The following is a 24,294-nucleotide window of genomic DNA, read 5'->3' as shown; positions in this document are numbered from 1 at the left end:
CCCGCCCTAGTCAACCTTCCTGGTCACATCATCAAAGAAATTTAACAAATTCTTCAGGCATGAACTTCCACTCAAAAAGCCATGCTCACTATTCCTAATCAAACCCTGTTTTCCGAATGCATGTAAAACTTATGCTTCAGAATCTTCTCAAGTAATTTACCTACCACAGATGTTAAGCTGACTGGTCTGTATTTCCCAGGCTTTATTTTTTCAGTCCTTCTTGATTAAGTGCACATTTGCTCTCCTTCAGTCTTCTGGGATCTCACCTGTGGTAACTGATGGTCAAAATTATCAGCCACGGCCCCCGCAAATTCTTCTCTTGCCCCTTTCAGTGTTCTTGGATATATCTGGTAAGGACCATGAGATTTCTCCAACTTCAAAGATTCTAGTACTTCAATTACCTTCTCTACTGTGATACAGACTGTCCCTAAGATATCACCACTAATTTCCCCAAATTCCCATATATTCATATCTTTCTCCACTGTAAATATAGAGGAGAGATATTTGTTGAGGACATCGCCTATCTCTTCTGGTACTACACATGCATGTCCACTTTGGTCTTTGAGGGGTGTTATTCTCTCTTTAGTTAATGATTTTCCTTTAATATACTGAAAGTGCCTCTTTGGATTCACCCTGATTTTCTCAGTCAAGGTTATCTCATACCCCCTTTTCGCCCTCCTGATTTCCTACTTCAGTAAACTCCGATATCCCCTGTACACCTCCAGGGATTTCCGTGATCCAAGCTGCCTCTACCTGAGCCACGCCTCCACATTTTGTATGGTCAAAGCATAAACATTTCTTGTTATCCAGTGTTCCTCATTCCTGTCAATGTTCCTTTCATCCTCACAGGAACATATAGATCTTAAGTTCCCAGTTGCTGGAGGTCCATTTGCTTGCAAACTGACTACTTCGATCAACCCCTGCAAATGCCTGTCTGAGTTTATCAAAATTAACCTTGCCCCAATTTAGAACTTGAATCTGTGGACCAATTTCTTCCCTCTCCATAACTATTTTCAAATTAACAGAACTATGGTCACTGGTCCCAAAGTGCACATCTACTGTCACCTCACTCACCTATCCTGATATATTTCGTAAGAGTAGGTCAAATATTGCCCCTTCCTGATTAGGACCCTCTATATACTGCTGGAGGAAACTTCCCTGACGCACTGAATTGATTCCATCCCATCAAATCCCTAAATGCTCTGGCAGTTACAGTCTGTGTTATAAAAATTAAAACCCCTATTATGACAACCCGAATGTTCCCTGCAAGTCTCCCCAACCTCTCTAGATATTTTTGTTACTGTAATTCCTGTTGACTGTTAGGGGGTCTATAGTACCACCCCAATAAAGTCACCATCCGCTTCTTATTTCTTAGTTCCACCCACAAAGCCTCACTGGATGATTCATCAGTTATTTTATCTCTGATCAGTGCTTTCTACTCCCCTTGATTAGAAATGCTACTCCCCTCCCACTTTCCACCATCTCTGTCCCTCCTAATGCATTTATCCTTTTACATTCAAGTTCAGTCCTATGCATCCCTCAGCCAGGTTTCTGTAATAGCTAGACTATCCAGAGCCGATTATCTACCCACACCCTGAATTCATTGGCCTTACCTGTCAGCCCTTTCACATTGAAATAAATGCAATTTAATCAACAGGAAATTCCTTGCTCCCTATCATGTTCCAGCCTGGTCTGTCTCTTCAACGTACTATTTCTGAATACTGTATTTCCTTCCAGCCTCATATTTGCCTCCCTGCTCTTGAGGATACCACCTCCTGCCAATCTCGTTTAAACACTCCCTTGTAGCACGATCAAAACTGGCTGCGAAGATATTGGTCCCCCGTCCAGTGCATGTGCCACCAGTCCCTCTTGAACAGGTCAACTCTGTCACAGAAAAGCTCCCAATGATCTAAAAATATGAATCCCACCCCCTGCATCAATTCTTTAGTCACAAACTTATCCGCCATATCTTCCTGTTCATACCTACACTAGCTCATGACAATGGAAGTCATCAGGTGACTGTCAAGGTCCTGTTCTTTTAACTTTTCTTCGAGCTCTCAGTAATCACTCTGAAGGACCACATTCCTATGTCTACCTGTGTCATTTGTGCCAACGTGCATAATGACTTCTAACAGTTCACACCTCCCCCCACCCTCCACCCCGCCAACTCCAGCAGACACTCAGAGACATCCTGGACACTGACAACTGAGAGGCAACACACCATCCTGGTTTGCCGTTTGAGGCCACAGAATCTCTTATATCGAAGACCCTGTTTAGCTTTATCCTTTCCCATTGCTCCCCAGACCCAGTCGTAATGCAACTAAGCTGGCTACTGCTGCTTTCCCCTAAACGGTCATTTCCTGATACCCATTTCCCAACACCACAAAGTCAGTATCAAAAATGGTATACTTGTTTTCGAGAGGAATGCCACAGGGGATTCCTGCACTCTCTGCCTACTCCCTTCCCCATTCCTGGTTGTCGTCCAGCTACTCTCTGCCTGGAACACGACAGGAAGCAAGGAACGCCTGTTGGATTAAATTGCGTTTATTTAAATGCAACACGGCTGACAGGTAAGGCTGATGAACTCAGGGCGTGGATCTTTACATGGGACTGGGATATGACAGTCTTTAAAGAAACACGGCGAAGGGAGGGACTTGGGTGTGACCACCTCACGAAAGCTCTTATCTCTGAAGTGCTCTGTATCTGGATGATCCGGAGAACAGCCAACTCCAGATCCTGAACACTGTCTCCCAGGAGCTGCAGCTGGTTGCACTGCCCACACGTGTAGTCATCAGGGACAGTGGAAATCTTCCTGAGCTCCACATCCCGCAGGTGGAACGTGCAACTGCCCTAACTGCCATCTCAACTGTTGTCAAACTAGCATTAAAAAGACTTTACGTGAGCTAACCTGTACCTTTGGCTGAGCCTCTGCTCACCAAAGCCTCTGGAACCAAAGCATTACGACCTATTCTGCCACTAACAGCACGTCAATAGACCACTCCACATTTAGTTTTGGTTAAGGCAGGAGGGAAACACGACAGTGATGCATTGTTTGGGACTTAAGCACCCCTTGACACCAGACCAAAATACTTGGACTTGGAGAGTGTCTTGCTGAGGTTTTCTTTCTCGTCGTGGTGACTGCACAGATGCAAATATTCACCCTGACAGCCAATCCACGTTGTCGCAGTCCTTTGATCTTTTCTGTCTATTAGTACTGCATTTGTGAATTCTTTGAATCTATTGATTGCTTTCCAAACTGTGTCTCATTCTGGAGGGAGAGATGCTGGTGTTCCAGTGAATAAAGGCTATTTGAAAAGGTTTACCATTAGACATATGAGCGATATAATGCCCATCCGCTCGCTGACTCTGTTTTTCCTTTCAATTAGGGTACATTTATTCTGATAACCTTCAATTCCATTTTCCAGCATTTTCCCTGCAACCCTTGTTTAAAACTCTGTCCATCTCAGCCTTGAACATATTTAGTGATCATTCCTCAACAGCTATCTCAATTTTCTACAATTGTTTCCCTCCCACTGATGTGAGACTTGGTGGTCTTTAATCCCATGGCTTTTTTTCTAGCACTCTGTGTGGAAGTTAAACCTACATTAGATGTTATCATGTTCGATAATACCAACTTTGTGGCCAGAGGCAAAACTAAAAAAAAAGAAACACAACGGTTAAGAACCTGTAATCTCCTCCCTCATCTTCCACATCAGTCTAAGATACAGTTCATCCGGATCAAGGGATTTGGCCACATTTTATCATACACCAACTTCCAATTCTTCCTCAGCTTCTGTGTAAATTTGCTCAAGGTCACACTGTCAGGAACAGACATTGAATACAGTAACTGCTCCTCCAAATTGAAGACCAATATGTAATAGGTCTTTGACATATTCTCTGGCTCGATGCACAGGTTGCCTCCTCGGATCCTAATACTCCCTATTCTTTCTCTAGTTATCCCTCTTACCCTTAATAAACCGATAAAATGTCTTTGGAGTCTTGAAAATACTGCCCACTAATATTTTTATCACCGCTGCACCCCTACCCTATTTTTGCTCTTTTACTTACTTTCTTGAGTTTAGACCTTCACGTTCTCTCCTCTTCTGGGACCTCCATTGACCTGCTCCCTTTATGCCTGTTTTAAGCTTCTCTTTCATTGTTAATTCCATTCTGAATATGTGTAGATACCCCAGGCTCTCCGGGCTGGTTTTCCTACATTTCATCTTTGGTGTAACATGTTGTGGTGACACTCTCATCAATTCCATTGTGAGCATGTGATCCCCCCCCCGCCCCCACCTATACGCTGTTCTGTTACAGTTTCACCCAGAAGTAACTGTACTGTGGCCAGATCCTGTCTTTCTCTTGGTAAGATCTGCCTCCATCATCCAAATTATTTTTAATTTTCAAACCTTTTTCTTTTGGTCTTTTCCTTAACAAGCTAAAAATGCTTGAGTCACGGTCACTGGTCCTGCAATGCTCTCCCAAACCTGCCTGGCACCTGACTGGCTTCGCTCCCCACAGTCACGCCTATGCACTGCTCCGCCCATCGTTGTATCTGCTCCATGTTGATATAAGAGTCTCTCTGGAATAAATGTCAAGTCATCTTCCCCTCTTTAAAAAAAATCACAGTCCTAATGAATATTTGGAATTGAAATGTCTAAATATAAAAATCCTATTATTGTTTTTACACACCTCAGTGAATTGGTTATATATCTGCTGCTGTATTTTCTTTTATCTGAGAGTCGGTAATATATCCCCAGCAGTGCATTTGTCCTCGTTTTGATCCTAACCTCAACCCACAAAGCGTCATTTGAATACCCTTCCAAGATATGATGCTAGCTAAATGCAGTCATTGACTCCATAATTAATAAGGCAACGCCACCTTCTCTTTTACCCTTCTCCTGTGCTGTCCATAGTTCTTGTACCACAGAATATTGAGTTGTCAGCCCTGACCACCCTCAAACACATCTCTGTGATGGCAAAAATGTCACACTGCAAAAATGTCATCTCATTCGCTTATCAGTCTGATAATATTCCCAACATTAAGGTAAAGGACATCCAGCCTGGAATATAGCACATGGAATACTCTGTACCTCGCAGTTCTTCAGTCATTTATTGTTTGTTATCAAACTGCCTTTCCATGAACTAAAACTGTAACTCTGGGACTGAATGAATAATTGTTGAATTGTAATTTCTCTTTTAATTTATGTGTTAATAAAATGCAATGTTCCAGAACTGAACAGTCAGCTCCAAATACCTTACTTTGCTTCGTGTGTAGAGGGGTCAGCCCTCAGTAATGGAAAAAGTGAGGACTGCAGATGCTGGAGATCAGAGTCGAAAAGTATGGTGCTGGTAAAGCACAGCGAGTCAGGCAGCATCCGAGGAGCAGGAGAGTGAAAACTTTGAGCACAGTCCCTTCATCAGGAAGACATTGGTGCATTCACATTTTTTCCATTCCATGGGAAATTTGGAACTGTACTTGCTCAGGAGGGCAGCACTGTATATAGCCCTGAAATGGAAAGCAGTCAATCAGTTGTTTGGACAGGGGGTAGACAAAGTAAGGTGAGTACAGACTGATTGAAGTACAAACATAAGGATAGATAAGTCCCCTGGACCAGGCAGGAGGCAACCGAGGTTACCAGAGGAAGTGAGGGAAGAGATTGCTGCGCCTTTGGAGATGATCCTTGCGTCCCCACTGTCCACTGAAGTATTGCCTGATGATTGGAGGGTGGCAAAAGTTATTCCCTTGTTCAGGAAAGGCAATAGGGATAATCCTGCAAAGTACTGGCCAGTCAGTCTTACTTCTGTATTGGGAAAAGTATTGGAGAGGATTCTGAGAAACAGAATTTATGATTACTTGGAAAGTGATAGTTTGATTAGAGATAGTCAGCATGGCGTTTTGAGGGACAATCATGCCTCAAGGAACTTATTGAATTCTTTCAGGATGGGATCAACCACATTGATGAAGATAGAGCAGTGGATGTGATGTACATGGATTTTAGCAAGGTGGTTGATAAAGTTCCCATAAGATCGGCCCATTCAGAAAGTAAGGAGGCATGGGGTACAAGGAAACGGAAACCTGTGTGTGTGGATACAAATTGTCTGACCTGTAGAAGACTGATGGTGGTAGAACATGGAAAGGATTCATCCTGGAGGTTGGTGACCAGTAGCGTTCTTCAGGAATCGGTTCTGGGACTGCTGTTCTTTGTGATTTTTACAAATGACTTGGATGATAAAGTGAAAGGGTGCTTTAGTAAGTTTTACAATGTAATAAAGATGTTAGAGTTATGGATATTGTTAAGGGCTGTCTTAGGTTGTAATTGGACATTGACAAGATTGGCTGGTAAATGGAAGATGGAGTTCAACTTGGATAAGTGTAAAGCGATTCATTTTTTAAGGTCGAATTCGAATGCAGCATACAGGTTTAAAGGCAGGATTATTGGTAGACTGGAGGACCATAGGGATCGTGTGGTCCATATCATAGGATGCTCAATGTTGTCACCCAAGCTGATAAGGTTGTTAAGATGTCTGGTGTTTAAATTAGCTAGGGATTGCGTTTAAGAGCCTCAAGGTTACGCTGCAGCGCCAAGAATCTCTCTTGGGATTACACTTGGAATATTGTATTCAGTTCTAGTCGCCTCATTACTGCAAAGATGTTGAGACTTCGGAGAGGGTGCCGGGGAGATTTACCAGGATGCTTACGAGACTAGATGGCATGTCTTACAAAGAAGCGTTGAGGGAGCGAGGGCTTTCCTCCTTGGAGCAATAAAGAATGGGAGTTGACTTCATAGACGTGTATACGATGATGAGAGATATAGGCAGAGTTCATAGCCAGAGACTTTTTCGCAGGGTGGAAATGGCTATCTCGAGCGGGCATAAGTTTAGTATGATTAGAAGAAGGTTTGAGGAGATGTCAGAGGTAGGTTCTTTAAACAGAGAGTGGTGGGTGCTTGGAATGCACTGCCAGCAGCGTTAGTGGAGTCAGCTGCATTACGGATATTTAAGTGACTATTGGATAGACACATGAATGATAGTACAATGAAGGGTATGTCAGTTAGTCTGAACTTCGTGTAGGATAAAAGTTCGGCAGGACAAGAAGGCTTGAAGGGTTTGCACTAAGCTGTACTGTTCTGTGTATTATGTTTCACCCAGCCTCTGGATTCTTTTCAATTGTTGAATGTGTGAGGGAGTGATATGTGTAAGATCAGGAAGTTGGGGAGGGGCGTTAGCCCAACACTTCCAGTTATGTTGTTCATTGTTACATTCACCAGAATGCCAGTGCAATATGTGACGTGTCCTACACCAGACAGGCTCCGTCAAGTTCAGTTATTAACGTAATTCTTGACTTGTCATTTGCTGCCGTTTTCTTCAGATACAATCTGTTGGGTGACCCATGTATTAATCAGATATTTGCTATGTTTCGTGAATTGCGCAAAAATAAGACGTCAACTATGATTATTCAAATGAACTATAATCTCTGAAAAGAATTAGGCTGATTCTATATTTATGGAACAAAACTATAAACTCCTGTCAAGATTTTCTAACACAGAAATAAAGAATGTACATTTTATTTTGTATCAAACAAACAACATGGATGCAACTTTATTGGTGATCAGAATTACACACACAATGTCAGAATTCAAAACAATGCATTATCACTCCAACATTTTGAAAGTGGTTGGCTCCTGAGTGATTACATGTTCAGTGTGAGCAAACGATTGCATAATCAAATAGAATTAGCATTCTTATATATTTATATATAATCAATCAGTTCAATTTCTCACTAAAATGTACAAGCTTCAGCTATTTGTCAGCGAATTAGAAATGGCTATAGTTCAAAATGCTCTGTGAATATTAAACTAACTAAATGATTTGTGCTATCAAATTTTAGTGAACGACAATTTGAAAACGTTTAACTTTTAGAAAGAATGTCATTTAATTTGAAATGCAGACAGTGAACAAAAACGATGAGCATATTATCGTGTAAGTGAAAAGTCAAACCTTTTCAAAGAGATTTGTGCCAAAGCAATGACAGATTTGTTTTCGTAATTGGAATTCAACATTTCAAATATTCATATTCTGAGTAATAATTAGATTATTTAATGAAGCTGACCTTGCAGTAGTTGCATTTTAAATGCTTATGCTGCACTAAATAATCAGATATTCGTGAGTATTTACAATGGGAAATAATCGGATCCTGACTTTTATTCACATCAGACACATGATAGAGTGCAAAACCTTAAAGTACAGGAGGAGGCCATTGGCCACTGTGTGTGCATCAGCTCCAGGAATGTCTCCCAAGCCCCTCCCATTTGCCAGCCCTATCTCTGCAGCCTGTTAAATTCATATTTCCAAATGCATATCCAGTTCTATTTTTTAATGTTCATCCACAACTCTCCCAGGCAGTTCCATTCCAAATCCTAACAACTCTCTCAATAAAGAAGTGTTTCCTTATCTCATTCCTGGCTCTTTTGCTGACAAGCTTGAAATTAGAACTCCTTGATGCTGTAATGCCAATTAACGGAAACAGAGTATTCCTGTTTTACTCTACAACGTTTTTTCATACTTTTGAGCACTGCAATAAGTTCACATATTTGTCTGTTCTGCTCAAGCAAAAATAATCCTTGCAAGAACTGTTACAAGCACTACATCGGAAAAACAGTCAGAAAACTAGCCACCTGGATACATGAACAACAACTGGCCAGAAGAAAAAGACATGACCCACTATCACTAGTATCCTTACTTATAGATGAGGAAGTACACGATTTAGAATGGGTCTGCAAATCCATCTAGGACAAGCCAAACAGAGACACGCACAAGAATTCCTAGAAAAATAGCATTCCAACCTGAACTCTATCAACAAACATATCGATTTTGATTCCATCGAACACTCTCTGACAAAAAGAACTGGACATAAAATCACCAATACTGGAAATTACATCACTGACTCAAGGAAACCTAAACACATAAATAGCAAATGGGACATAATACCAGCACTTCACCGAAGGCTCACTGATAATGTTCCCTAGTACAGTGATGAACCATCTGAAAATGAACTCTCCAACTCAGCGAGCAAACTGACATCCAGAAGAAGCACAATTTCTCTCATCCTCCCTTTAACTAAATACTTCATTCCACTTGTCATTCCGATTATTTTAAGGTTATTTGCATTCTTTTGCAAAGTAATATAGTGTCTTTCTGTGTGTGTTTGAATGTGTGTGTGTATATGATAGAGAGAGAGAGACAGCGAGCGAGAAAGAGAAAGAATAATCCTCTGTAATCCCTGGATTACTCCCCGTGCCATGTGGAAAAGAGAGAAGGATGAGGAAGACACTAAAGCTTAACATGTTGTTAAAAATCTAGTTCAGGGGTGAGAGTTCCAGATTGTTGTATCATTGGGATCTCTTCCAGGACAGGTGGGGACCTGTACAAAAAAGACAGATTGTATCTTAACTGTACAAGCACCATCATCCTTGTGGGGATGTTTTCTAGTACAAGTCAGATGGATTTGAATAAACCAGGAGTGTGAGAACCAAAGCAGAAGATCAGGAACTGAACAGAAGGTTAGGTGAATAGGACATCAGGCACGGCCAGTCTAATGACCATGCCGAGAGAAGGAATCAAAACAGTGAGTTGGGAGTTGGAATAAATTATAGAGAGGAGGTGCAGGTTTTTCAGAGATTAACAAGTAAGGATGGAGAGTGTGGGGGATGTGAGGGAGTGAGGTGTGTGGGATCAGGGAGACAGTGCACAAGAAAATGTTAAATGGGAAAGAGGTTGGGCTGGGAAATTCCATGATAAACAACTGGCAGCAAAACACAGGAAAACTTGCTGCTTGTAAAAGTGAATACCTGGGAAAGAATTTATTATGCTTCAGATAAAGAACACCCTTATTGCTAGAGGTCTGTATTATAATGGAGGAAAAGCTGTCTTCATATTATGGCTGTCGCTTTACTAATGGTTGCATACAGCTAGAATAGTGTCAGTGTTGTTGTTGGACAGCATCCACTGAGAATATGAATTCCACTGGATGGTCCCAGAGATGGCCTCGGCTGCATTTGGTTGAGTGAGTGCTGAAGATGCATGAGATGATGCTGGTTTCTAATATAGCCACTTACTGAGTACAGTCAAAGGAACAAAGCAGCAACTGCCATTGTTAATTGTTTCAGAATATACCAGAGTGTTCATGGCTGCCACTGCAAAGAGTCATGCAATGAAAAACAGGCCTATCACGTCTGTGCCAGCAAGTGCATATCCAAAGACATTTTAACCGTTTGTGAGGTTACCTGCCTCAACCACCCATCGAGACAAAGCATTCCAGATTCATACCATCCTCTCAGTTCGAAACACATTCCACAAATCCTCTCTCAATCCCCTGACATTCACTTTAAAAGTGTGTCTCTTTGTTTTTGATCCTTTGACGAAGGAAAACAGCTGCTGTCTGTTCATCCCCTCCATACCCCATTTGCTCATGTACACCTGTACCATATTCCCTCCTTAACTTTCCCAGCTGCAAAGAAAAAAGGAGCAAATTTAGCCCTCCTCTTTCATACTCACTTTTGAGTACTCACTTGTCTTGTTACTTCTGACTTGCATCTTCCCAAATTATCGGTGTTAAGTTTCATCAGGCCATTGCTCTGGCTATCTGAATAATCTGTTTCTATCCTTCTGTTGCCTAACACTTCCCTCCTGACTGTGATCCACCCCGCCCATCTTTGTGTCATCTATAACATTGATCATTATTTCACTGCTCCCCACCTCCACATTCTCACAATCGTCATTTCTGAATATCACAAACAACCAGTGATTTCCTTCCTGTTCGCCAGATGTTATTTAGATGATGATTGGACAATTACAGTTTCTTGCTTTTCCTATTTTGGTGAATTTATGAGTGATGTAGTTAACGCATTTTATGAGGGATCCACAATTAACATTTTCGACACAGAGTTGAATTCACCTTTTACACTCCGCCCCTCTGCATGTTTTGTTTATAAACATTGTAAATAATTTAGGATAAACTAGGATTTGGCATTTTGCGGTAGAACATTAGCATTTTGTGTGGCACTGTTCTTTGTAACATTCCCTGCAATACCCAGAGCTGAAGAAATTTTTCATCTGCAGGATGGACATGCACTCATTCATTGTTTGTTTTAATCAGCGAGTGTGATGAGGATAAATATTCAAATAAATTCTATATTATGGGCAAACTGCAGAAGATCAAATCATATTCTCATATCCACCTTGAATTGGAAGCAAATATATACTGTAAAAATAAAATCAAAAATATTGAAACACCACCGTAGGGGAGAAAGAAACATGTCTTCTGTACTTGATGGAGATATAGAAATATATAGTACATGTACAACCTGAACAAGAATCAAGTGATAGAAGAGAAAGTACAAGAAATCCTTTCTTAATTTTGAATGGAAACCAGATCCCGATTTTCTTGTACAGTGATGTTTTCTCATCCAATCTCACTTCCTCAAAAGCAAGCTTTTCCCTGTCACTAAAACTTCATCTGCCTTTCTTCCTCCTCTGTCCTACTCTTTTCTTACAGTCCTACTTCCCTTGCACTGCCCCTCCTGCTGCTACATTCTCTTCCACTGATGATCTCCCTTCACACTCTTCTTCTGCCACTCCCACTGTAAGTTACACCAATTCCCCAGTTACTCCCACTTTCTCTGGCTATTCCTTCCCCATTTTGCTTTCCAACTGGGATGATGGGAGCTGCTGGCTTCTGGGCTGCTATTGAGCATCAGTGAATGATGAGATTGAGATGATCAATGTCCAATAGGAACTGACAATAGTTGTTTCTGTCACTGTCTGATGCACCGTAAACAGGGTGGTTTTGTTCCCCATGGTACAGAGTTGAGTGTCTTTCTGTCTCTCTGTCACAGCGCTTAACCAAACAGCCTCATCACAAATAGGACAAACCTCTCCTCACAGTCAGAAATCCATGCATCAGTTTTACCTTAAACATTGTGAGTAGAGTGAGCACATTGTTCTAACAGGCTGTGTACTGGCCTTTTATTCTTTATTCATTTAACTGATCTTCCAATATCAGTTGAGGTGAGATCAGAGTAACTTGCATTGCATTAAAGTAGTATTTGACTCCTGTGACATCAGAGATCCTGAGTAAACTGTGGTCACTGGGAATCGCAGGAAATTTTGCGCTGGTAATTTCCTCACTAAACAATAACACCTTCCCCAGAGCTATTGGGAATGCCAAATAAACTCTGCCCTTGCTAGTGCCTTCCAAAACCATTGATAATTTTTTCTTGTTAATAACATCAAGACTTATTATATTTTAAAGTTTGGTCTAAAGTCTCCGAAAAAAATAAGACCTTGCTGCTTGAGTGTCACTCCATTGAAATAAGGATGTTACAATAAGTATACCTTCCCAATTATAGTCAATCATTTACTTTCTGAGGTCTGATCGTGCGATATCAGTACCACTGAGATCAACGTTTTCTCTGTCCAGCAGAATCGCATTATATTGTCTAAAGACTGCACCACTCTACAATTCTAATTTATTCACCGGCTCATTCGTCATGCTAAACAGATGTACTGGTCACACAATTTGCAACAAGGTAGAGATGCCCTTGACCCTCTGGAACCTTCCTCCCCTCTCATACCTGCCCACTGACTCCATGCCCTCCCCCAGCTCCACCTCCTATCGTTTATTCACCGTCCCTCCTTAACTTCCACTCTCTGATGCTGAATGTTCTGTACTCAGCAAATATCTGAACATTATCTCTCTGTGCCCCCACTTTAAGGAATTTTAGGCATGACATTTAGTTGAGCTCTTCCGCTGCGTTCGCCTCAGTGCCCATTTCTTTCAGCAATATTCCTCCCCCTGTTCCAAATACGCCGTTACCCAGCTCCAACACTCTCCCACCACCTGGACTCCTCCCTCTGGCCTTTACCTGAACTAAATCGGTTCGTTGAGAAATCTCAACTTGACATTGGTTGTCGTAATTTCTCTGCACTTGCCTCACCAAATCCATACTATCAATGTCCGAACAGCCTATACTCCATGTGCTTAGGTCCAACTCTGACTGTGTTATTCAGCGTGTGCTGACAAGGGTGGTGCTGCTATAGTCTGGTGGACTGACCTCGACATTGCAAAGTTTGAACGCCCACTCTCAGGTACTGCCTCTAATCTCCCCCTAGACCATGACCCTACCGTGGCACATCAGGCAATTGTATCAACTATGATAACTGACCACATTTCATTGGAGATTTCTGCCCCACTCGCCCCACGCCCCTAACTGCCCCCGAGCTGATAATCCTCTGATAGCAGAGCTCGCTTCTATCTCCTCTCAAATGTTCACAAACAGAACAGCCCAGGCAGACCCATTGCTTCAGCCTGCTCCTGCCACACGGCGGAAGTGCACGGATACACACTTGGGCCCCAGTTATGCCTGTTTCTTCCTGGGGAACATCGACCATTCCCTGTTCCAGTTCTACTCCGGCACCCATCCACAAATCTTTGTCCGATACACAGATGATATCATCGCTGCTGCATCTCTCTCTTGTCCGGAATTGGAAAAGTTCACCGATTTCACTTGGAATTTGAAACTCTCCATCACTTTCACCTGGTCGATCTCTGGCTCCTTACTTCCTTTCCTCAACATTCTTGCTTCCATTTCTGGGGATAGCCAGGCAACTGATATCCAGTATTAACCCACCGACTCCCACAGGTTCCTGGAGTATTCATCCTCACATCTGGTTTCCTGTTGTAGACTCAATTCCATTCCCCCAGTTCCTCAATCTCCACCGCATTGCTTCTGATGATACTAAATTCAACAAGGAAGCCTTTGAAATGTCCACCTTGTTCCTCAATCAAGGGATTCCCCATCACTGTTGACAACAGGGTCCTCAACTGAGTCTGATCCATCTCCTGCACTTCTAGCCTGCCCCTCCCCTTCCCTCTCGCAACGGAGTTTCCCTTGCACTTGCCTACTATCCCAGCAGCATTCACATGCAGAGGATCATCAGCCCACATTTCCCCCACCTTCAGCGAGATGACCCACCTGCACATATTCACCTCTCCTCCATTGTCCACCTTCTAGAGGGATTATTCCCTCCAGGATACACTGGTCTACTCTTTATTCACTCCCACCACAGGTCCACTTCACTTTCCCCTGCCGGAGGTATGACACATTCCCATTTAGATTAGATTAGATTAGATTACTTACAGTGTGGAAACAGGCCCTTCGGGCCAACAAGTCCACACCGCCCCGCCGAAGCGTAACCCACCCATACCCCTAGATCTACATCTACCCCTAACCTAACACTACGGGCAATTTAGCATGGCCAATTCACCTGACCTGCACATCTTTGGACGGTGGGAGGAAACCGGAGCACCCGGAGGAAACCCACGCAGACACGGGGAGAACGTGCAAACTCCACACATTCAGTCGCCTGAGGCGGGAATTGAACCCGGGTCTCTGGTGCTGTGAGGCAGCAGTGCTAACCACTGTGCCACCGTGCCGCCCATTTACCTCCCTCCTCATCAGTATCAAAGGTCCCAACTATACCTTCGAGGTGAAGCAGCACCTTACCAACATTTCCCACAATCCAGTCTACCTCATGCGCTGCTCACAATGTGGTCTCCTCTACATTGGGGAAATGAAGGGTAGACTGGGTGACCGCTTCACAGAACATCCAAGTTGGACCGCTGCAGATGACTCTGAGCTTTCAGTTGCCTGCCAGTTGAACAGCCCATCCTGTTTCCTGACCAATATCGCTGTGTCAGGCTTGCTGCAGTGTTCCAGGCAAATTCAACGCAAGCTAAAAGAACTACACCTCATTTTCCATGTGCGGACTCTGCAGTCCTTTAGACTCAAAATCAAGTTCAATAATCTTTGGGCCTGAAATCCCCAAAGTCCTAGCCCCCTATCCATACACCAGGCCGAGTTGTCACATAGCCTTCCATTACTCACACCCTATTGTTAGCTACTAACAGTCTCCATTAAGAGCTATCCAGTCTCTTCTGCATATAAACCAACATTTTCCGTGTTACTATCAGTTCTGAGGAAGGGGCACTGGACCTGAAACGTTAACTCTGATTTCTTTGCACAGATGATGCCAGACCTGCTGAGCGATTACAGCAACTTCTGTTTTGTTTCAACATTTTCATCGCAAGGTCTCACAATGCAATACGTCATCGATATTTAGAGCCCTGTCAAACATAGGAACTTTGTAATTTCTCATTTAAAATCAATAACAAATTACTCGAGATTCAACTAAGATAACAGCTTTGCTGCTATCATTCAGATCAGACACTTTGTCACAGTTCAGAAAGAAGAAAGAAATCAAAAGAGCTGGAGCGAAACTCAGTAAATCTAGCAACATCTGAACAGAGATGCAAAAAATTAACCTTTGATTCTAATAGGACTTTTCAGAACAGTGTCACATCATATTACATATGTTAATTGTGCTGCTCTCTGCAGACACATCCTCACGTTTTTTGTTTATCCAGGATTTTCTGTTTGCATTTCATGTTTCCATTATCACTTTATTGCATGTTTCTTGACAGGTCTACATGTTGACCTTGGTAATGTTTGGACAATGTGGTACTTTCATGTTTCTATTACTGTTGGTGTGTCTGTGATACCTGAATTACAGCCGAAATCTGTCTCTTCTTTAAGATCAAAAGTAAAAAGAAAATCTCAACATCTTGTAAATCTCAGGAAATCTATTTTGTTTGACAATACATTTTAGAGGCAGCTGAACTTCATGAAATAATAGCAATAGATTTTTGATGATGGAACACTTGTGTCCTTCATTGAACAAGCTTGTCTCCCCAATCTCCAAAAGCTTTCAATGCATAACATAGAATTATTACAGCAAAGGTGGTGAAAACTCAGCCCATTGTCTTTTCCAGTTTGGAATGAGCGATATTTCTACAGTCATTCTCTTGTATTGTCACCACACCCCTGTACAGTTTGTTATTAGCATCTGCTTTTAATTGCAAGCATCCTGCCAGATATGAACAACATGATCAATCTCAAACAAAAACAGACGTTGGAGGGAAAGCTCAGCAGGTGTAGCCGTATCTGTGAAGAGACATCAAAGTTAATGCTTCAGATGCGGTGACCCTACTCAATCTGTATTCCCAATGATTAAATGGTGTGTATATAAAATATAGTTCACTTTGTCACATTTAAAATTATCCGTTTCAGTTCACATTGTCATTGAGCATTACATATCCCAAGCGTTGGCTCGTTCCTTGTTGTGAACTATATTTAATTCTATCTGACGTTAAGAGTGATGATGACTGGGGAATATCATTGTCCTCCCCATGCAGTCTCTACAGCCACTATCCCCATTCCGCCCGATCTACTCGGTAAGTCTGACTTATTAATTCATAAGTCTTAATGAATAAGTTCACTTTTGGTTTTGGGCTGAGGGGAAAAAAGGTGAAAAATTATTGCTTTACAGCAAATAAAACTGCTTTAAGATGTTTGTCAATTTGTATAAATTAATTACTGAAGCATATTCTATATGGAAGGTCCAACGTTTCTTTATTAGAGCAGTGAGAGGACCATTCAGAGAAGTCCACACTTCCTGTCTAAGTTCAGGGCAATTGTGCCCAGTGACAGTCTGTTGGCTGGGGTTTGTTCCCGTGAAGGAGAGATCAGCACAGTAACAACATCCTGACTGTGTTTCTTTATTTTGTGGAGGGGCAGAGATTCCGGGTATGATGACGACAGCATTGCAAACGTACATCAAGGCAGAGTATTCTAGCCTGCGATCAGAAAACTTCCATCATTCTCCCTCACAACTGACTTCACTCGAGGAATTGGCGATGGGAGATGTGACCAATAGCCAGCAATGTCAGAATCCAGTCCAGTCCAGTCCAGTTATATTGTGAACTGAATGTGCTGTATTGAAAGCTAGACCTGTTTGCTCAGTGACCGCGATTGATGTCAGTCTCCATGCATTGTAACTGTGCCCTATTGGTGAGGGGCTTCACTCAGTGCGCTGTCCCAGCCGAGGAGCCAATGCATCAGCTTCAACAGTAACAGAGATCAGCAGCTGGAGAGACGTGGAGAGGACAGATCTGAATCTGCGAATAATGGACTGGATAATTACACAAATGGAGAGGAGGCTTTCCTTGGGTCTTTACAACATTTCCCTCTGTCGGAAATGTTTACCTTATCGGATATTAGTGGTGCTGATTGGGCGGAGTGGAGAGTGTGTTACTCCTGGTGGAGGAGCGACGCTCCGAAATCTAGTGCGCTTCCAATTAAACCTGTTGGACTATAACCTGGTGTTGTGTGATTTTTAACTTTGTACACCCCGGTCTAACAGCGGCATCTCCAAATCATAACCTATTCTCGCTATTGTTGGTGTTCTCTACCTCTGTCCATTCATTAAGCCCATAAACAATTTTGAACTTCATTGCAATTTCTATTATCTATATTTGCCAATGAAAAAAACTTTTATCTTCGATTTCAATTGCAGTTTCCATTCATCTGAATTGCAGACCACTCCCTTACAAACATCTGAGAACAAAACTGTGCACAACCTCGAGATCTCTTATTGCCCTGAACTGATTTATGTATCTTGTTCTCTCTGTCACGAACCCTGTCCACTACCAGGTCATAATATCCCCAGTCTTCATCTCTGCGTCAGTGCTGTGGCTGAACAAACCATTGTCTGCTCGTTGGTAAAATTCAGACTTTATGTTTCAAGCTCTCTTCTGGCCACTTTTCCAGTTACAAGTATTTCAATCACAAAATTGTTCTTGTCCCGAACGTTACTTCATGATTAGGACAATGTATCAGAGTAGGAATGTCGCTGGACATAATTCAGGAGCAAAGCTTATTAAACGAAAGACATTGTTTCAAGCGATTTGTTTCAAGTCCTACCACAGCTGATGGCAGAACTAAATAAAAATAATAAGAATTGGAATAAAAGTGAATTTCACGAAAAACAACTATAAAACCACATTTTGTCTGAACATCTTCCTGTTTCACTGATGACCTTCGGTAAAGAAATCTAATGTTACTACCCATCTGGGTTAAGTGTGACTTCAGACCCATATCAATGTGCTTGACTTTCTATTGGCTTGTGGAATGTCGTCAGAGTCAGGACAATTAGTGATGCTTAACAAATGTTGCCCTGGGCAGAGATGCCGACTTCCCATGGAATAAAGAATTTGAAGGTTAAACAAATTTGAAAGATGCTGGAGATCTGAAATTGCATAAATAATGCAAGGAAAAGATCAGAAAGTTCTGGGAAGCTTTTCTGAACTGAAAGCAGCTGGAAAATAGTGTGAACAATGCTGGTGACAGGGAAGTCTGCTTTGAAGGGCAGGAGGAGTGAGTTGAATCGATAGAGAAAGAGAGAGATAGAAGACAAAGAGCAAACAAAGGGAATGATGATCAGCTGGGGTGGAAATAAAATGTGAGAATCACCTCATTTATTTTTAACTTTTCAAATCTTCCTGAATATCACGCCCATGCTGCTACACGTATCCCCCGCTTTTAAAAAAAATCGCATTTTGCCATTTCCCTTTCCGGAAAACCTCCATTACGTCCTGTTTTCACTAATCAAAAGAAATCCGAAGAGGATTTTCACTTTTAACAAGAAAAGTAAATTTTCCCCACATAAATTAATGATACCTCACTTTATGCCATATCAGCTTATGAAAGGCTTTGTCAGAACACTCTACTTTCAGATACCGAGGGAAATCTCGATCTATCTAAGGTCATGTTTAAAGTGATTTGATCCGACCTGTCTGTGTTCCCTGAGTGTCGTCATGTTCTTATATTTATTAATGGGATATAGGTATCGCTGGGTGGGCCAGCATTAGTTCACTTTGTTGATTGCCCTTGAGAAGACCTTGAGCCTCACAGGGCACTTACACAGAGTGAGGCACACAAGGTGACAGCAACACAGGAGCAGTGCGATTCAAGATCGAATTTAGCAAGATTAATATTATTTGAAAAGTTAGAGATTTCAATACGTCAGTCTAATTAGGGTGGGGAAGAAGGTGTTCCTGAGCATACTGATCCATGTTTTCAAGTCTCTGTATCTCCTCCCTTTTGGAAGAGGTTGTAGGAGATCATTACCAGTTTGGGAGAGATATTTGATGTTGCCAGACTTTCGCTGACAATGAGAAGTATAAATGGATGGAAGGTTGTCCTCCATGATAGTATGGGCTGTGCACAAAACCGTCTGTAGTTTCTTATGGTCCTGGGAAGAGCAGTTACCGTCACACTATTATGCACGTGAATAGAATGCTTTCAGTTGCCAGTATGCAGAGCACTGGGAGAAGGCAGTTCCAAAATATTTAGATGTAAGAATTGGTTGTTCAATGGAGATCCAAGTTCTGGTTGCTGTTTTGACAACAATTGAAATTTAACCAATAAATTTAAATTATGTTTAAGATACCAAAACATAATTGAATTTATTGTATTTCTAACATCCAACCAAAGAGCCATCACATGCTTCAAAAGAATAGAGAAGCCATCACTATCACAACGAGAGAGAAAGAGATGGACATGTAGAAGGAGAGAGAGAACACAGCGAGGCAAACAGAAGGACAGTCAGTAAAACAGAGAAAGGAAACAAAACAAGAAACAAACATTCACAAGAACAGGGAGAAGGGGAGATAGTAAGTTATGGGAAAGAAACAGAAGACAAATAAAAGGATAATACTAGGAAACAGACAGTGTGAGAGAAATAGTGAGATACAAAGCACACAGGGAGTGGGGATGGGGTCACAGTGTGCTGGGGGTGGTGAATGGGAGGTTCTGGGGCTGTGGACCAGAGACAGGTGGAAGTGAGCACTGTAGTAACTGGGGGAAGGGAGGTGAGGATTTACTTTGACCTTTACCAAGAAATGCAGACAAAGCATAGTAAACAATGATGTACAGAACAATGGCTATAAAATATGTTTGAGAGCCATGCAGGTTACGATGCACAGGGCGTGTGCGAGGCGAGATCAGCAGGAACAAGATCAGCATTATCTGAGATTAGGGAGTCCACTCATCAGTCTAATAACAGTCAGGAAGAAGCTGTTCCTGAACCAGCTGATCAGTGTTTTCAAGCTTCTGTACCTTTTAGTCTGAGGGAAGAGGTTGGAGGAGACCATCACTGGGGTCTGATGGGTCATTGCTAATCTTATAACAAAGAACATTCCAGCACAGAAACAGGCCATTCGGTGGTCCGAGCCTGCGCCGATCCAAATCTTCTATCTAAACCTGTCGCCTATTTTCTAAGGTTCTGTATCCCTTTGTTCCCAGCCATTCATGTATCTTTCCAGAAACATCTTAAAATAAACCACTGGTCACAGTTCTCAATTTTGCGAAACTCCCTCCCCTTACTATTCTCTTCCTCCTGTTGCCCAGCCAGTTCTTTATCCACCAGCTCGTGCATCATGTGACTTCACTTTTGACATACCCCAACCATGGGGAAATATACCAAACGCCTTCCTGAAGTCCACGTACATGACATCTACAGTGCCTCCTTCATCAATCAACTTTGTCACTTCCTCAAACAATCTATTGATTTGGTAAGACATGACCTTCTCTGCACAAAACCATGTTGCCTATCACTGATAAGACTATTTTCATTCAAATAAGAATAATTCCAATCTCTGGACCCTGTTTTGGGGAGTTTTTTACAATCTCCCCGTGTCTGCATTGGGAGAATTAACTCGTTTCTCTCTTCATAGTATGTTTCTATGTTTGTTTCAGGTTTCTGCCATCTGCAGTATATTTACTTGTATTTGATGGAGAATTGCTGCAAATATGACGGGTTTATTGTAAAAGTGGCACTGCACAAGGCCACTGCACAACAGGCAACAGGAAGAGATAAAGGATGATTCTGCACTGTGTCCTTCGCAGGACCAGCTTGTCTCTCCAGGCACCTGATGTCTTTATTGTGCTGAAGTCTTCATAGTGGTTCAGAGAGCTTCAGAATTAATAGAGCACTGAACGAGGCCGTTTAGCCAATTGTACAATTTGAAAACAGAGTGAACTGTGTGTGCGTGAGAGAGAGAAAAATTAACAGAGAAAAAGGAAGTGCAGAGAGATAAAAGGAATGGAGGGAAAATGAAGCGACAGAGTGAGTGAGAGCAAGGGGTGTCAGACGAGTATGAAGTTAGATCAGAAGACAGCATGAGGACAAACATACAGAAATTTTATTTAGAAATTCCCACAGACTGCAAGCCCTTTGTCTGGTGCCGTACCCTGTGAGCACTATGCTGTCATCCCAGATCATTTATCGCCAATAATTTCACAGAGCCGGGTTGCTGACGCTGAACAAGTTCCAAAATAACAATAGATTGGTTCCAGGGAGAAGGTGAATTAATTTAAAAATTTTGGGCCAACTAGACAATGTGTGAGACAGGGCGAGAGAGTCTCAGTGAGGTGGATCACTGACTGGGGGGAAATCAGTACCTCAGCTGTGGGTCAGATAATGACCAATAAAGCTTGAATACCTCGTCCGTGGTTTTGTAATTCACATTTCAATTCATATAGCTCCACATCGTAAGTGAATTTTAACAGATTTGTCTCTTTGTATTTTTCATGTTTTGGTATGTGCTGAAACGCTTGTTTTTTGTCCCAGTATTTTGTGTTGAATAAACACATTTTATTGTTGTGGTTCTGTTCGCCGAGCTGGGAATTTATGTTGCAGACGTTTTGTCCCCTGTCGAAGTGATATCCTCAGTGCTTGGGAGCCTCCTGTGAAGCGCGTCTGTGATCTTTCCTCCGGCATTTATCGTGGTTTGAATCTGCCGCTTCCGGTTGTCAGTTCCAGTTGTCCATTGCAGTGGTCAGTATATTGGGTCCAGGTCGATGTGCTTATTGTTTGAATCTGTGGATGAGTGCCATTCCTCTAGGAATTCCCTGGCTGTTCTCTGTTTGGCTTGACCTATAATAGTAGTGTTCTCCCAGTCGAATTCATGTTGCTTGTTATCTGCGTGTGTGGCTACTAAGGATAGCTGGTCGTGTCGTTTCGTGGCGAGTTGGTGTTCATGGATGCGGATCGTTAGCTGTCTTCCTGTTTGTCCTATGTAGTGTTTTCTGCAGTCTTTCCATGGGGTTTTGTACACTACATTGGTTTTGCTCATGTTGGGTATCGGGTCCTTCGTCCTGGTGAGTTGTCTGAGAGTGGCTGTTGGTTTGTGTGCTGTTATGAGTCCGAGTGGTCGCAGTAGTCTGGCTGTCAGTTCAGAAATGTTTTTTTATGTATGGTAGTGTGGCTAGTCCTTTGGGTTGCGGAATGTCCTCGTTCCATTGTCTTTCCCCTAGGCATCTGTTGTTGAAATTGCACTGGATCATCAACGCCACACTCACAGGAATCCGATTCACTAGAGAGGAAGAAAAGGGCAACCAACTCCCATTCCTAGACGTGATGGTACAGAGAACACCGAACGGAGAATTCACCACAAAGGTTTACAGGAAAGCCAAAAACACAGACCAAATCCTGAACTACGAAAGCAACCACCCCAACACACACAAAATAAGTTGCATCAAGACACTATTCAAAAGGGCCAGAACACACTGCAGTACACCAGAACTGCAAAAAGAGGAAGAGGAACACTTAGACAAGGTATTCGCCAAAAACGGATGCCCCCGCAATTTCATCAACAGATGTCTAAGGGAAAGACAATGGAACGACGACATGTCACGACCCAAAGGACTAGCCACACTACCATACATCAAGAGTATTTCCGAACTGACAACCAGACTACTGCGAACATTAGGACTCATAACAGCACACAAACCAACAGCCACTCTCAGACAACAACTCACCAGGACGAAGGACCCGATACCCAACATGAGCAAAACCAATGTAGTGTACAAAATCCCATGCAAAGACTGCACAAAACACTACGTAGGACAAAGAGGAAGACAGATAACGATCCGCATCCATGAACACCAACTAGCCATGAAACGACACGACCAGCTATCCTGAGTAGCCACACACACAGATGACAAGCAACATGAATTCGACTGGGAGAACACTACTATTATAGGACAGACCAAACAGAGAGCAGCCAGGGAATTCCTAGAGGCATGGCACTCATCCACAGATTCAATCAATAAGCACATCGACCTGGACCCAATATACCGACCACTGCAATGGACAGCTGGAACTGACAACCGGAAGCGACAGATTCAAACCACTATAAATGTCGAAGGAAACATCACAGAAGCGCTTCACAGGAGGCTCCAAAGCACTGAGAATGTCACCTAGAGAGGCGATGAAACGTCTGCAACACAAATTCCCAGCTCGGCGAACAGAAATACAACAATGAGCACCCGAGCTACAAATCTTCTCACAAACTTTAAACACATTTTATTACTGAGGAAGAAATAACCTGTTCTGATGGGACAGTCTTCGTCTGAACCGTGCTGAGACCAGAGTCCAAGTGAATCCTAACCAAGGATGTCGACAGAGCTTTAAAATGATTAGGAGTGTGTGTGTGCGCGGGGTCGGGGTTTCCTTATCGGGTTTAATAAGAAAAGAGGAGGTAAGAGCACAGAGCTCAAGAGAGGTTTTTAAAATCTTCAGCATAGACGCAAATAGAACAGAGTGTATGGAAAGTGTAAGCAATCAAACTTCAATCACACTGGACAAACAAATGGCAATAGAAGAGGGAACGTTAACACAAGATTGAAGGGTTATATCTGAATGCGAGCAGTATAAGGAATAGGGTATATGAGCTTGTGGCATAGATTGAAATTGGGAGGTATGACGTAATGGGCATCACAGAGAAGTGGCTGCAAGGGGATCAGGATATTCAAGGACACATATCGTATCGAAAAGATAGAGAGAGTGGATTTACATTATTAATAAAAAATGAAATTTAATCAACAAAAGAAAGGAAATAAGGTCAGATGGTTTAGAATCTGCATGGTAGAATTGAGGAACCACAAAGGTAAGACAACCACAGTTGGAGACTTGCACAGGCCTCCAAAGAGTAGTCAGGAGCTGGGGCACAAGATACACCAGGAGATAGAAAAGATCTGTAGGAAAGACAACGTTACAGTGATCATGGGGGATTTCAATATGCAAGTGAAATGGGAAACCAGTTTGGTAGTGAATCGCAAGAAAAGGAATTTGAGGAATATCTACGGGATGGCTTTTTGGAGCATCATGTGGTGGAGCCCACTCGGGAACAGATGACACTGGATTTAATGACGCAGGCTAGACAAGGGAGCTTAAGGTGAAGGAAAACTTCAGAAGCATTGATCAGAACATGGTTGAATTTATTCTGAAATTTGAGAGAGAAGATAGAATCAGAGATAACAGTATTTCAGC

Source organism: Chiloscyllium punctatum, chromosome 28 (assembly GCF_047496795.1).
Source record: "Chiloscyllium punctatum isolate Juve2018m chromosome 28, sChiPun1.3, whole genome shotgun sequence".
In the NCBI taxonomy this organism is placed as follows: domain Eukaryota; kingdom Metazoa; phylum Chordata; class Chondrichthyes; order Orectolobiformes; family Hemiscylliidae; genus Chiloscyllium; species Chiloscyllium punctatum.
This window is presented reverse-complemented; position numbering follows the sequence as displayed.